This window comes from Triturus cristatus, chromosome 2_1, assembly GCF_964204655.1.
Source record: "Triturus cristatus chromosome 2_1, aTriCri1.1, whole genome shotgun sequence".
Taxonomy (NCBI): Eukaryota; Metazoa; Chordata; class Amphibia; order Caudata; family Salamandridae; genus Triturus; species Triturus cristatus.
This window is the reverse complement of record NC_140581.1, coordinates 681,744,806-681,758,531: the sequence shown is the minus strand read 5'-3', so window position 1 is coordinate 681,758,531 and position 13,726 is coordinate 681,744,806.

Genomic DNA, 13,726 nt, shown 5'->3' with positions numbered 1-13,726 from the left:
TACATCTGACTATTTCCACATTCTCAGCATCTAAGATTATTCTCTCGTATTTCAACATTCGACTAGGAGTGAGTTATTAAGTTTGAGTTCTTGTTAATAGAATCTCCACTGAATGTGGGACGTGCACTTTTACTGGATGTCCCATCACAATTGACTCACTTTGTTCTAGGCTAGTACAGGTGGCGGCTACTGCTTTTAAACAACCAGGTAAAGCTGACGCTACAGGGTCTAGAGTAGCGGAGAAATATGGCGGAGTCGCATCAGACCATGTCTTTGAGTTAAAACCGAGAGTGCACAATTATTCCTCTCACAAGAGAACAATGCAAATTCCTTTGAATAATCTGGCATTTCTAATGCTGGGACTTCACATAGATATTTTTGTAATTTCACAGATGCTTCCATACTTTCATAATCCCATTCTATTGTGTCTTTTGCTCGTTTCTTGGTCATTTGTATTAGGGGTTTGGCCAATAAGGAAAACCCTACAATCCACTGCCTACAGTATCCTACGACTCCAAGGAACATTCTGATTTCTCTCTGGGTTTGCGGGAATTTCATTTGTCTTATTATTTCTATTCTTTCAGACGTCACTCTCCTTATTCCATGTTCTATTTGGTGTCCACGATATTTGACACTGGTTTGGCAAAAATGTAATTTTTCTGGGGACACTTTATGCCCACCTTCAGCCAAATGATTCAATAAGGCAATTGAATCGGTAACACAGTCATCCCTCGTTTTGGATGCGACTTGTAAGTCGTCAATATACTGCACTAATACTGACTCTCTGGGTAATACTAAGGTTTCTAGGCACTTTTTCAGTATCTGATTGAAAATTGAAGGACTTTCAGTGTACCCTTGAGGAACGCGATTCCTAAGTAAAATACGATCCTCAAACTTAAATGAGAAAATATATTTGCTGTCTGGGTGTAATGGGGTAGAGAAAAAGGCGTGGCACCATCCTGCCTTCCAGGGTATCTGGTACAAAATCACAACTGGGTTGGGCACTACGGGACAAAAAGGCACAACAATTTTATTAATCTTTCTCAGGTCCTGAACAATCCTATAATTTCCGTTAGGCTTCTTTATGCCAATTATAGGTGAATTACAGGGACTGCTCATTATTTCTTTTAAAATGCCTTGTTCGATCATTCGATCTATTTCTGCTGCAACATCAGCCTTAACTTCAGGACTCATCTTGTATTGTCGAGTGTTTGGGTAATCTGCACCTTCCTTTACAGTTACTTTTACTGGGTCTACATTTGCCATTAATCCTACATCTTTTCTTGAAAAATCCCACACATTTGGATTTACTGTTGTTTTAACCTCATCTAGTAAGTCATCTTCAGTCATCATAGAATACATCTCATCTATCTCTGTACCTTGTTTAGCTAACATAAATTTATAGACTCCGTCTTCATCTGGGGTTTGAAATGCAACACCGTCCGGTGTGCAGAATATTGTGCAGTTCATTTTGCACAGTAAATCTCTTCCTAATAAATTTACATGACTGGAGTCACACACTACGAATCTGTGCATTTCCTTAAAATTACCAATGCGTACCTCCATGGGTTCTGTGATAGGTGTCCTAATCTGTTTATTGGAAACGCCCACTATTTCGATCGCTTCTCCCGAGAGGGGTAGGTTTGGAAGGTCTGCTGTTCTCGCAGTAAAACGGGTAGCACCAGTGTCCAATAAGAAAGTAATATCCTTCCCTTCTACTTTACCATCAACATATGGACTTGACTGATCTACCGGTAAGGATGCGCCAAGTATGTACTCCTTTTCCTCCCCTCTCAGGCACCGTCATTGGTCGCTGTCATAGAAATAAGAGTCCTGTAAAAGAAATTGCGAGGTTACAGAATTTATCTTACCACTTCCTCCTTGAAATCTGGTGTCCGCACTGTACTTGGACTGGTTCACAAAATTTGGCATAGGGGCAGGTGGAAACTGACTCTGTAGATTTACAACCTGCTGCGGTTGATTCATTATCCCCTCATTCTGCGCCTGTGGATTTAAATTTTGATTTGGGCCATTATCGTTCTGTATAATTTTACACTTGTTTTCCAATGCCCCAATTTTCCAAACCCATGACAAGGAAACTTTTTCTTTGCTACCTCTCTACTCATTCGTCCCTTCTGTTTACCCCCATTATTTTCATTTTGACCTTGCCCTTTTCCTTGATTTCCTGTCTGGTTATTTAGTTCCTGCTGTTCTGCTAATTTTTCTTGTGCCCACATTACTTTTTCTTCCAATTTCTTTCGTTTATTGTCAATCTCATCTCCGCAATACTTTGCGTATTTGAGAATATTATCTATGGGCCTTGCTTGCCAACACAACATGTGTTGCCGAATCATGTCTCCTATTTCTGGTTTTAATCCTGTCACAAATCGGTATACAAAATGTCCCATGTCTTTGTCTCCAATGTTCTCAAACCCACTATACTGCTTAAATACTTGCAGTAAGCGTTCATAATAGGTATGTACGGACTAATTTCTGTCCTGGCTTGTTCTGTCTATTTTTAGCCAATCTGATTCTTTCGGAGGAATTTCCCTTTCAAGAAAGTGATCACCTGGTGATATTTCTTCATTACCTCTTCTGAAGGAGCTCCTGTTTTCTCATCTCTCGGATATTCATCACTAGGCCAATCAACAGTAATCTTACACTCTGTCCATAAATCAGTAGACACCACAATGTCAAACCATCCATCCAAATCCTTCAACAATACTTTAGAAACTTTCACAAATCTTTCAATTTGCTGATACCACTCAACTGGCTTTTCTCTTAACTTCGGAAAATTATTCATAAAGGATAAAATATCCTGTCTAGTCCATGGTACATGCACATATCCTCCTCTTGGTACCTCCCTTGTAGGACATAATCTTTCTACCTTTCCTGTTTCTCTCATTACAAATTCAGAAGTGGTTCGATTAGCACGTGCTTCTTCTCTTTTTCACATCCATCTACCTTTCAATTTGTCTAAGTCACCCCATTTTGTAAAATGGTCATCAACTCTTTAACCTGTAACTCTCTTCCAGATATATTCACATTTTCTAGGTCTTTATCACTGAATTCTGCTCTGTATGGTTTCTATAATACTTTGGATTTGCTTATTTCAACTCCCATTTCAGAAGCTAAGTCTGTCAATTTCTCATGCAATATTTTTGTATTTCGGGTTATACTTCTGCAGATAAACAATAAATCCTTCTTCATTGTAAGTGTTCAACCTGTCTAACCCTACATTTCCAGCTATCATTTCCTCTAGTTCCACTTTCAATTTGTAGATATCTAAGATTTTCATTGGACGTTTTGGCTTGTCTATTCCCTGTGCCCATCTCTCTATTTCTTCTGGGGTTACCACTGTGGCATTCTTAACTCCTGTGGCTGATTCTATTTGTACCTCCTTCGAACAACTAGGTGTAACTCTTCTCAGGGTTTCATTTATCTGACCTCTTATCGGTAAATCCATTAATGATATTACCGACTCACATTCACTACCTTGATCATCAATGATTAATTTCTCTTTTCTGGGTTCAATTGTAGGTGTGGACATGGCTGGGGGTTTGTGAGTAATTGTCTTATCCCCATACAATGGAACCACTGGACCTATAGTCACAGGTATAGTTAGGGCTTCAGGGTGAGTACTCAGTTGGGTTAGTTTCTGTATCAATTCCTCTCTATTCTTGTTTATTGCCTCTCTTCCTTTTTCTTGCAGCACTCTTCCATTTGTTGTGTCATGCATAATTTGGGGAACTATTGGTGTTCCTAAAACCAGAGCACTAGGAGTAGTTCTGTTCTGTTCCTCATGGTAAGGCAGAGGGTGTTTCAGTAAAATGTCCTCCAAGAAATCATCTTTTGATTCTCCACTACCTGTCATTGTTAAATGTTTGGTCTTCTCTGTGCATTTACCTCCTGAATGTTCCTCTGACATTAGTACAGGATATAATCCTTCAGCTACCATTGCTTGTCTCCACTGTTTCATCTGACTATCTCGAGTTTCACGCTTCAACCTGGGATAATATCCACTAAGGTTCCTGCTACTTCTGGATCTGTCGCACTCAAATGCTTCAGTCTCACATTCCTCTAAAGCTTCATATTGGGTTAATCTTGGTCGGGGCTCTAATTCATTCATTTTTAATCTCAGGTTATGCAGAATCCTCCCATTAAATGTACCATGTTCTGGGAAAGCTAGCCCTCCATCTTCTTTTGTATATTCTATCGAATTTTCTAACCATACACACGTATGATAGCCTCTCTCCATCATCATGTATGATGCGGGCGTTTTCGGGGGAGGAATAAGAATTCCCTCTCTAGTCTTAAGAGGTTTATCCTTTTAAAAAGAATTTTAAATTTTCTGCATAAACGTCATCTTTCTCTTCTCTCCGTACATTTTTGGTATCCATCCTTTTATATATTGTTCTCTGACATAACCTAAATACCTTCTATCAGGTCGATTCCCTATCAAGTTGGATCGTGTTTCCACATACAAATCCCACTGTCTATTATTATTGTAGAGTTTATTTTGCTAGCCAATCAAATCTTCGCTTTTACTTTATTGACCAACCTATACTAGAATAGCTTTTATTCTTTTGACCAATCAGATTCTTTTTACCCTATGCGCTTAGCCAATACTAGCGCGGCTTTCATGTAACATCAATATCACTCCTTACTACTGACCCCTCCTTTACAATTTCACGTCAGTCACACGCCCGCTGTTCCAACCAATCACAGTGCGGCTCTTTGTGACGTCAGTGCAGCACCCTCAACTGACTCCTCCTTTGCAAGGTAACACAAAACTTATTTCCCTTTCAATTTTTCATACAGTTCACTAGTTGACAACGTAAAAACATTTGCTACTCTGTTTGCTTAACTTAAATCAGAAAAATCGATTCACATTTACTACAAGTAAACTATTCCACTTACTCTTCACACACTAAGGGTAAAACCCTTCCGCTTGCTCTTCACTCAAGCACCGATGAACCTGCTACTCCTTCGGTACTACCCTTTCTAGGTGATATAAGACCAAAGTTTCACCAGCGAACTTCTTTGCTATCAATCACTCTAACTTTTATACTGAAATAGTTCCTAATTCAACACTGTCAGCCTTGCATAGCCCTTCAGTGCTACCTTCTGCAAACGAGCAACCTCACTGCAGTGTGGTTTCCATTCACCACCCGCTATTCAATATTCCCGGGAATTTCCAGACAACATAAAACAAGTACAAACGGGTACGTTAATACATAAGCAAAAATTTTAATTCGACATTTCACCTAACTAGCTAATAATTTAAACCATAGCTCTGCTATCAAGAAAAACTGATCCAGCGGGTTACCAACCTCAGATACTCACTTACTAGAAATTTCCTTGGGCCCATAAACACACTTATTCATATAGGCTAGTAAATACCGCTGGGGTCAATTTTATTGTGCTAATACCAATAAGATGAATTTTATCTGATTAAATCTTACCAAACCCCTTGATTCAATGTATTTTTCCTCTGGTCAATGGACCATTTAGTTAGCTGAATAGGTGACACATTACATATAATTACCTTTATTAAATGACCACAGACTCAGGAAAGTTTAAAATGTTTATCTAATAAAGTTCATGTGAACCAAGAACCATAATACAGTTAGAACACCGTCTTTGACAAGGAGAAGAAGAGAAAAATTATTCATTCTGAATAATCGTTGAATAAAATTATTACGATGACAGAGCCTGTGTAGCAAGGAAAAAGAGAGAGCAATACATTGACATACTACACAGAGTTATATGTACCTAGTTTGGTGTGGAAACCAACCCCTTGGCCAAGGAATTGAGATGAGTGTTGAGGCCTCAGACGGCAGGTACAGAAAGTGCCAAAATCCACAGGAGCGAAGTAAGTGCCTTCCCTCTCCTCCGAGATAGCTCACTCCTTGGTTATGTAAACACAAAGAAGGGGGCAGTATCTCTAGGGAGCGGAGAGACAGCGAGTCATCACCAGTGAGGGTTAGTATGAAATTTTCAGGGAGGCAGGGAGTGGCAGTGATGGGAACCTGCAGCAATGAGAGAAGGAAAAGAGGGACAGGTTAATTTCCCCGCTATTTCAATATGAACCCCTAACTCTTTGCTAGACGTATGTCTTGTGTACCCCCACACACTTACAATGAGACCAGCAGCATAGCCTTGTACTCAGAATCCTCCAGAAGGTAGGTACACCAGAGTATTTCTTTTTTACCATGCAAAGGGCTCCAGGTAAACTAGCACCATCAGAGGAAGTCTTTGATTTAGCAAGTAGAGTTGCAATGAACCAGGGCTTCACTACTCGTTAGCGTGAAGAGGAAGGGATGCGTAAGGATACAGGAAGCCCCAAAGTCACACACCCATTAATATTCACGAGCTCACTTACTTTGTCTTGTGCTGGCGGTCAGAGGAAATGTGAGCGTGTTTTTCTGTGTTCGTAAGAATGCTCCCAATCAGGTTACCAATGAAAACGGGGGGGAATCTCCAAGTACTTCCACTCCCCAGGTTCAGGAAGCTAGCGCATAGCTGTTTGTGTCGGTGACGCCGCGAGGCGTAGTCTGTGTTAATAAAACAAACAAACAACAACAAAAAAAAAAAACGTTCAACACGTCCTCCGCGCGTTTTAAAGGTACAGCGTACCTAAATGTCCATAGCGCTTCTTCACGCCGCGGCTCTCCGCCGTAACAGAAAAAAGGGTCCCAGATCAAATGGAGTCGGGGAATACGGGTCTTCTAGCAATGCTTCCGCGCGCTGCTTCACCCAGGTACTGCCACAGAACTCTGAAGTGCGATCTCACTCACGTTCGTTATCCTCGAGGCGGGGAGGGGGAAACACCACTTTGCACGTCCTCGCGCTACAGCCCCAGGGAGTCTCCTCAACTCGCACAGTGGCTATGGGTGTTCCAAGAGTCCAGAAACAAGTTGAGCAGAATACACAACAGAGCTTCAGGAGGAGTTGTCCCGAAGCAGGGGAATTTGCACAGGAACAGGGCGTGGCTCCAACAGGAAATAAAAGCCAAGCACCTGTGAGCGGGTGCTGCCGGCTTATAAGCTGTGCTAGTCAGCTGATCTCCACATTGCAGTCTGAGAAGGCACACAAGGTGAACGCTACTCTAGTGCATTGTGGGAAACGTAGTGTAAGAGTGTGCCAAAGGGAATGTCTACCTGTAACAATGAGCCCCCTGGGACAGATCAGGCAACCAAAGCTCAGGACAGGATTCAGGACAGGACAGATGACCTCTTCTAGATACGGCGCCTGCGCTGCACCCCTCTCTGACACTATTTCCTCGTCAATTCTTCCGCGATGATCTCTAATATGTGCCTCCTCGATTCTTCCGCGATGTTCTCTAATTAGGAGCCTCCTCGATTCTTCCACGATGCTCTCTAATTAATTTGGCTCAAAAGTTCTAAGTTCGGATTTGGATCTTCTTCAGTATTTTCTCAAATTTCGGACGGTATCTCAGTCTCTCAGCATTCTCCATCTCTCTATGTGTGCTAATCTAACTAAACTACCTCTATTATACCTTTCTAATGGCATGTACCACCCCTGAATGTTTCGAATTTATGAAACTCCTAAATCTGATTGGACAAGGAAAGGGGAGATGATCATCACACCATGCTAAGTTTAATACTTTTCTTTAAGCTCATTGTTCTATGTTCCCTCCCCTTAATTCACTTTCCCATGCTTTATTTCCCACCCGTATTCATAAATTAATCAATACAAAGTATACAGTTTTATTAAAATTTCTTTCGTTCTCAGGACATTATGCTTGGTCTCAGGACATGTTTCTTTTCTCTCCTTTTGGATGACGTTCAAGGCTTTGCACCACGGCTCTTGGGTCATTTCGACTGCGCATGCGGAGTGGTCATGTGATGCGCGAGTTTCAGTCCTGCACGGAGGCCCAATTACAAACTAATAGAGAGGTCAAAAACAAAGAATATTAAAATCAAAAATAAATGATTTCACTGTATACCACTTATCTCTACTCTATTCCGTTTACTTATATAAATCTTATGCATTAGCATTTTAGTAAACTTACATGGTTTAGTTTCAGCAAAGCATGCGTATCATCACGTGAGTTTCAAGCGGCCATTTTAAGAGCAACTGCGGAGCTGCAAAGTTTTCCCTCCAAGTGATAGTACGTCATACTGCGTAGATGCGGTAGACCCATGCGCAAAGCAGAATCCCATGTTTAGCGGCCATTTTAGAGACACACGGGTTACTTGTTAGTAATACACATATGCAAGCTTCCCCTAGATTTTGTATGCGGATTTTCTGGTGTGTTATTAGTATTTATGAATACAATTATTACGGTATTATAAGTTATTTGAGAGGATTGCTTCCGAGCAAGTCTTTTTTATACGAGTCCTTGCTCCATCAGCGATCATGGGGGAGAAGGGTTGATCGCTTCCCTGACACTGGCTGACTTCGGCGGCCGCGTTTAATACCATCACAAGAGGATCCTTTTTTCATTTGCACGCATTGGGTGAGTACGTTTGAATACTGTAGCCGGCTCGTTAACTGAGCCTCTCCCTTAGATGGCCAGCGTTTCACGGTGCGGTTTGTTTTCAAATTGACACCATATAATTATGTGTTTACTTTTAGATGGTAATCAGACCTTGGCGGTCTTTGACTAAAAGGGTTGATCGTTTCCCGGATACTGGCTGACTACTGTGGCTGTGATTAAACACCAATATGAGATCATTTTTCTCTTGGTCCTATACCTCGGGTGAGTAAAAGTGGAATGCTCCAGCTGGCTCGATAATTGATCTTTTCCTCCAGACGGCTAGCATGTCACGGTACAACATGTCTTCAATGTTCCTCCTTACAATTATATCTTTACTCTTAGATGGTAATCTACACTACGGATTGTTGTGGATTTATGTAATCATTTGTAATATGGACGTATATTTTAAACATGCCATGAGGACTGCTTTCACAATGGGGTGAGTAGTGGACCTGTTTGACAATCCAAGTTACTCTCCATGCATCTAATTAAGCACTATATCTAATTTTCAACTCCTTTTTCCTTGCCAGTGCCCGGCTGGGCCCCATGTGAGTACACTCTCCCTCAATATTTTGTCTTGAGCCACATTTTTATTGGTGTGCACATTTTCACACTGACAGACGATTGTTATCCCTTCAGGTAAATCCCCCAGCCTTCATAATTCCTATTCAGAGTTTCTCTCTGTTCTAGCAGATTCAGTCATTATTTTTGTTATTTTGTTGCAGGTGTCCCTCATTGATAAGTCCTGATGAGACCCCTATTTCCTGTGGGGTTGAAACGTCGTCGACACGTACCTTAAACGAACCACTTTCCAGCCCCTAGTATTGTGTTAGAAGGCTGTTAATACCTAATGTATACGTATTTGTGGTCGTTTTGTGTAAGTTGAAACCTATTGTATGTCACAAATTGTCACCTTTGAATTATAGGTTCTAAGTTCACTTTGGACACTGACACCTTTTGGATTAATCTTACCAAGTAATTTACATAAACAGTAAATACTCTTGAAGTCCTTGTTGTGTATGATTTTGATTCTCCCTTTGACACTCTTTACCCAGGAGTATTGCCATTGAGCTTAACAATTATCATATATTGTGTACATTGTTTGCAGGAACCACTGTTACTTGTACTACCAAAGTTACTCTAGCCACTTTACTCGAAACGAGCAGAGAAAGGTGGCATAGCTGCTCCAATAGTGCCCTGGGCAAAAAGAAATGTGCAGCACTCGCTACCAATGTTCCCTCTTATTTTTTTCCTCTATGTGTGGCAGTGTAAGGTCTGTGTGTGATGCAACCAAAGCTATATGCGCCGGGAACCAGACTGCGTGTGTGCGCTGCAATTAACATGAATACTCCAGCCCTGCCCAGTAGCACGCATTAGGCGTGGTCCGCAAGACCGCACTAAAATGCATTAATCACGCATTTTTAGCACCTTGACAGTGCCTGTGCAATAGGAGTCAGTGATCGTGAGTGTTGGGGCTGAATTTACAGCAGTGCGGCAATTGTTGGGGATACGGTGCTGTAGGTGGGACACTGGAGAATGGAACGAGGGGCTTCCTGCTTGCGTCATTGTTTCAAGTAAGCATTTTACATGCTGTCCGATTACTCAGCTCCGATGTTGTGAGGCCGAGCGTGGGAAGTGCTGTTCTGTGCATGTCTGCCTTGGAGAGGGTTCTTGGTGAACGCTGCCTGCACTCACAGGTAAAAGCATGTGACTTGCACACGAGCCCCCGGTAGCCCTGTCTGGCATCAGGCACTGACAGGTGTGTGGTGACAGGTCCAACGTGAGAAATGGGGATGGTGCGGCTCGTGCCCAGAGGCCGTGCACCGGCAGCAGCTCTGGTGTGAACAGGTAACCTCGGAAAGCAGGCTTCCACCTGTGAGGGGCCAATGTAAGGGCTCCTGCATGCACAGGAACGATGAGAAGATTGCAAGTTTGTAAAGAAAGGTTGTACTTTAAATACAACAATATGTGCATGCAGAGGAACGTCTGAATGTCGGGGTTCGTCTATGCACAGTATAATGCCATAGCAGACCGGGGAGAGGGATACACAGCAGAACTGAAGCAGTGCACGTGTGCAGCTTGTTTGTTGCTGTGTGTCTTCTTTATGCTGAAGGCCCATAGCTGCCCTGCTCAGCGATGCTGCATGTGACTCCTCACTATGGCCGAGGCCGTTAGCAATACCGAAGTGTGGCAGTGCGACAATAGGAATTTATCAGATTAAAGCAGAGGAGCTGAGGGTGAGGCTTGATGTCTCATGCTCCCACCCACAGTTCCCAGAGGAGGCGCTTTCAGCCTGCCACTCCACTGTACTTGTGTGGTGTGTGTGTCTGTCAGTGCTGTGCGTCCTCCCCACCCTCTTTTGGCTGGGCATTCTTCGGTACCTTGTCTCGCCAGTATGCATAGTCACAGATGACGCCGAGATCTGCACGAGAAGGTGTGCTGGGGCCCCAATGTAAAGAGTAAAATAACACCAACAACTGGCACTGTGCCCTTCCCAGCCCTGTGTGCTGGTGTCACTGCACCTGTTGCACCTCTGGTAGCGCCCCACCGACATGAATACAGTAAATGTTCCCATTTCCGGAACACCTATGCACTGCCTGCACTTCGAGGAGCTATCCTTCTCTGGCAGGTAAGACCAGCCTCTCTCTGAGACCTCCCTGTCCAGAGCTGACAGGGACTCCGAGCTATCACAGAGTTGTTCTTTTCTGGTGAAGGAGGGGGCTGCACAGGACTATTTCATAGGCCCACAATCAGCCCCACAGCTGTGCACTATTAATAAAAGATCTGCAGAGTCTCAAACATGACGTGTGCTTTCAGAGTCTGAAAGCAGACGTCCTGCTTTAGATTTGCTGCATTCCTTTTCTTAATAGTGCATAGCTGCGGGGCTGGTTGAGGGCCTTTGAGATAGTATTCATGTTAATTGCAGCGCATGACGGCGCTGCGATTTACACGAATACTTTCACAAAGGTCCACATTCAGCCATGCAGCTACGCACTATTAAGAAAAGTAATTGAGCAAGTGCCAAATCCACTTGCTGGTGAATGGGAGCCCTTCCGAACCCCACAGACACTTGCCGCTCCCGAGATGTGCTGTGTGCGCGCAAATTATTGGTCTCTGCACGCTCAGGATGACACCAGTGCGCAGGCGCGCGCAGACATTAAGGGGAACAGTGCTCGCTACTATTGGTGAAAAAAAAAACAAGGCACTATTCTCTTTTCACAGATCAGCCTTTTCCTGGCTACATCAAGGCAGTGACTTGCCTCTGCACACACATCTCCTCACCTCCCCCAGCTCCCCTTAATCACCCACAACTTACCTCCCTCAGACGGGTTCCAAGTAGTTTGTTGGGGAGGAGAAGGGGTGTTGATATGTGGAGGCAGGGAGTGAGAGGTAGATGGGAGAGCAAGGTAGGGAGCTAATATGGTGCTAAAAAGCAGTGACTACAGAACATTAAAAACGATTAAAAGTAATTTAAATGGAATCACTGGAGCCAAGCTAGGGGGCCTTGCTGTATGCAGACAGTTCTTTTTGCCTCTCTGATGACTGGTACCCTAGACCTGGGCCCAGCTCGCCTATGCCAACTGCCTGCCCTGCTGCCTGGGAAGCCTTTTAAACACCAAATGTAGTGTTACGTGTGGCTCACTTAGTTCTGTGTGAGCCAAGTTTGTTTGCCGGCTCTACAGTTTTCTTTGCCAGGACCGGGTATAAAAAGGCCAAGGCATCGAAACAGAGCCCAATAGGGACCCATTTATATGCCCCCTTTTGAAAACTGCCAGTGCTTAGCACCAGCAGGACCCAGCCCACTTAAAGCCTGCTTTTACCTATGTGTTTTGGTTTGGAGTGTAGTGGATGTATAAACAGAGACACAGCTGCAGCACTTTCTAGAGACTGAGAATGGGGAATTATCGATGGGACCGGAGAAGCAGCTGCAGCACTGTCTAGGGAACTAATAATGAGGAATTACCACTGGGAACTGAGACACAACTGCAGCACTGCCTAGAGGACATAGAATGGGGAAGTTACAGACAGGACCAGAGAGCAGCTGCAGCACTGTCTAGAGGACTTAGAATAAGGAATTACCAACAGGACCAGAGAAGCAGCAAGCAGCACTGCCTAGAGGACTAACAATTAGATTAGGAATTACTACTGTGACCAGAGAGACAGCTGCAGCACTACCTAGAGGACTTCGAATGAGGGAGTTACTGACAGGACACGAAAATAAGCTAGCAGCACTGCCCAGAGGACTAAGAAAGAGGAATTACCACTGAGAACAGTGACACAGCTACAGCACTGCCTAAAGGACCTAGAATCGGGGGGGGGGGGGTTCTGATGGGACCAGAGAGGCAGCTAACAGCACTGCCTAGAGGACTAAGAATGAGGCATTACCACTGTGACCAGAGAAACAGCTGCAGCATTGCCTAGAGGACTTAGAATGGGGGAGTTACTAACCGGACCAGAGACGCAGCTAGCAGCACTGTCTAGAGGACTAAGAATGAGGAATTAACAATGAGACCAGAGAAGCAGCTGCAGTACTGGCTAGAGGACTTAGAATGAGGAATTACCAATGGGACCAGAGAAACAGCACTGTCTAGAGAACTTTGAATGAGAAATTTCCAAAGGTACCAGAGTAACAATTAGCAGCACTGTGTGGAAGACTTAGAATAGGGAATTACTGACGGGACCTGAGTTTCAGGAAGCTGCACTGTTTGGAAGACTTAGAATGAGGAATTACAGATGGGACCAGGTTTGTAGCTACCAGCACTGTCTTGAGAACTTAAGAATGAGGAATTAGAGACAGGACCAGAGAAGCAGCTATCAGCACTGCCTTGAAGACTAAGAATTAGATTAGGAATTACCACTGTGACCAGAGAGACAGCTGCAGCACTACCTAGAGGACTTCGAATGAGGGAGTTACTGACGGGACCCAAGAAGAAGCTAGAAGCACTGTCCAGAGAACTAAGTCTGAGGAATTACCACTGAAAACAGAGACACAGCTACAGCACTGCCTAGAGGACTTAGAATCGGGACGTACTGATGGGGCCAGAGAAGTAGCTAGCAGCACTGCCTAGAGGACTGAGAATGAGGCATTACCACTGTGACGAGAGAACAGCTGCAGCACTGCCTAGAGGACTTAGAATGGAGGAGTTACTGACTGGACCAGAGAAGCAGCTAGCAGCACTGTCTAGAGGATTAAGAATGAGGAATTACCACGGGGAACGG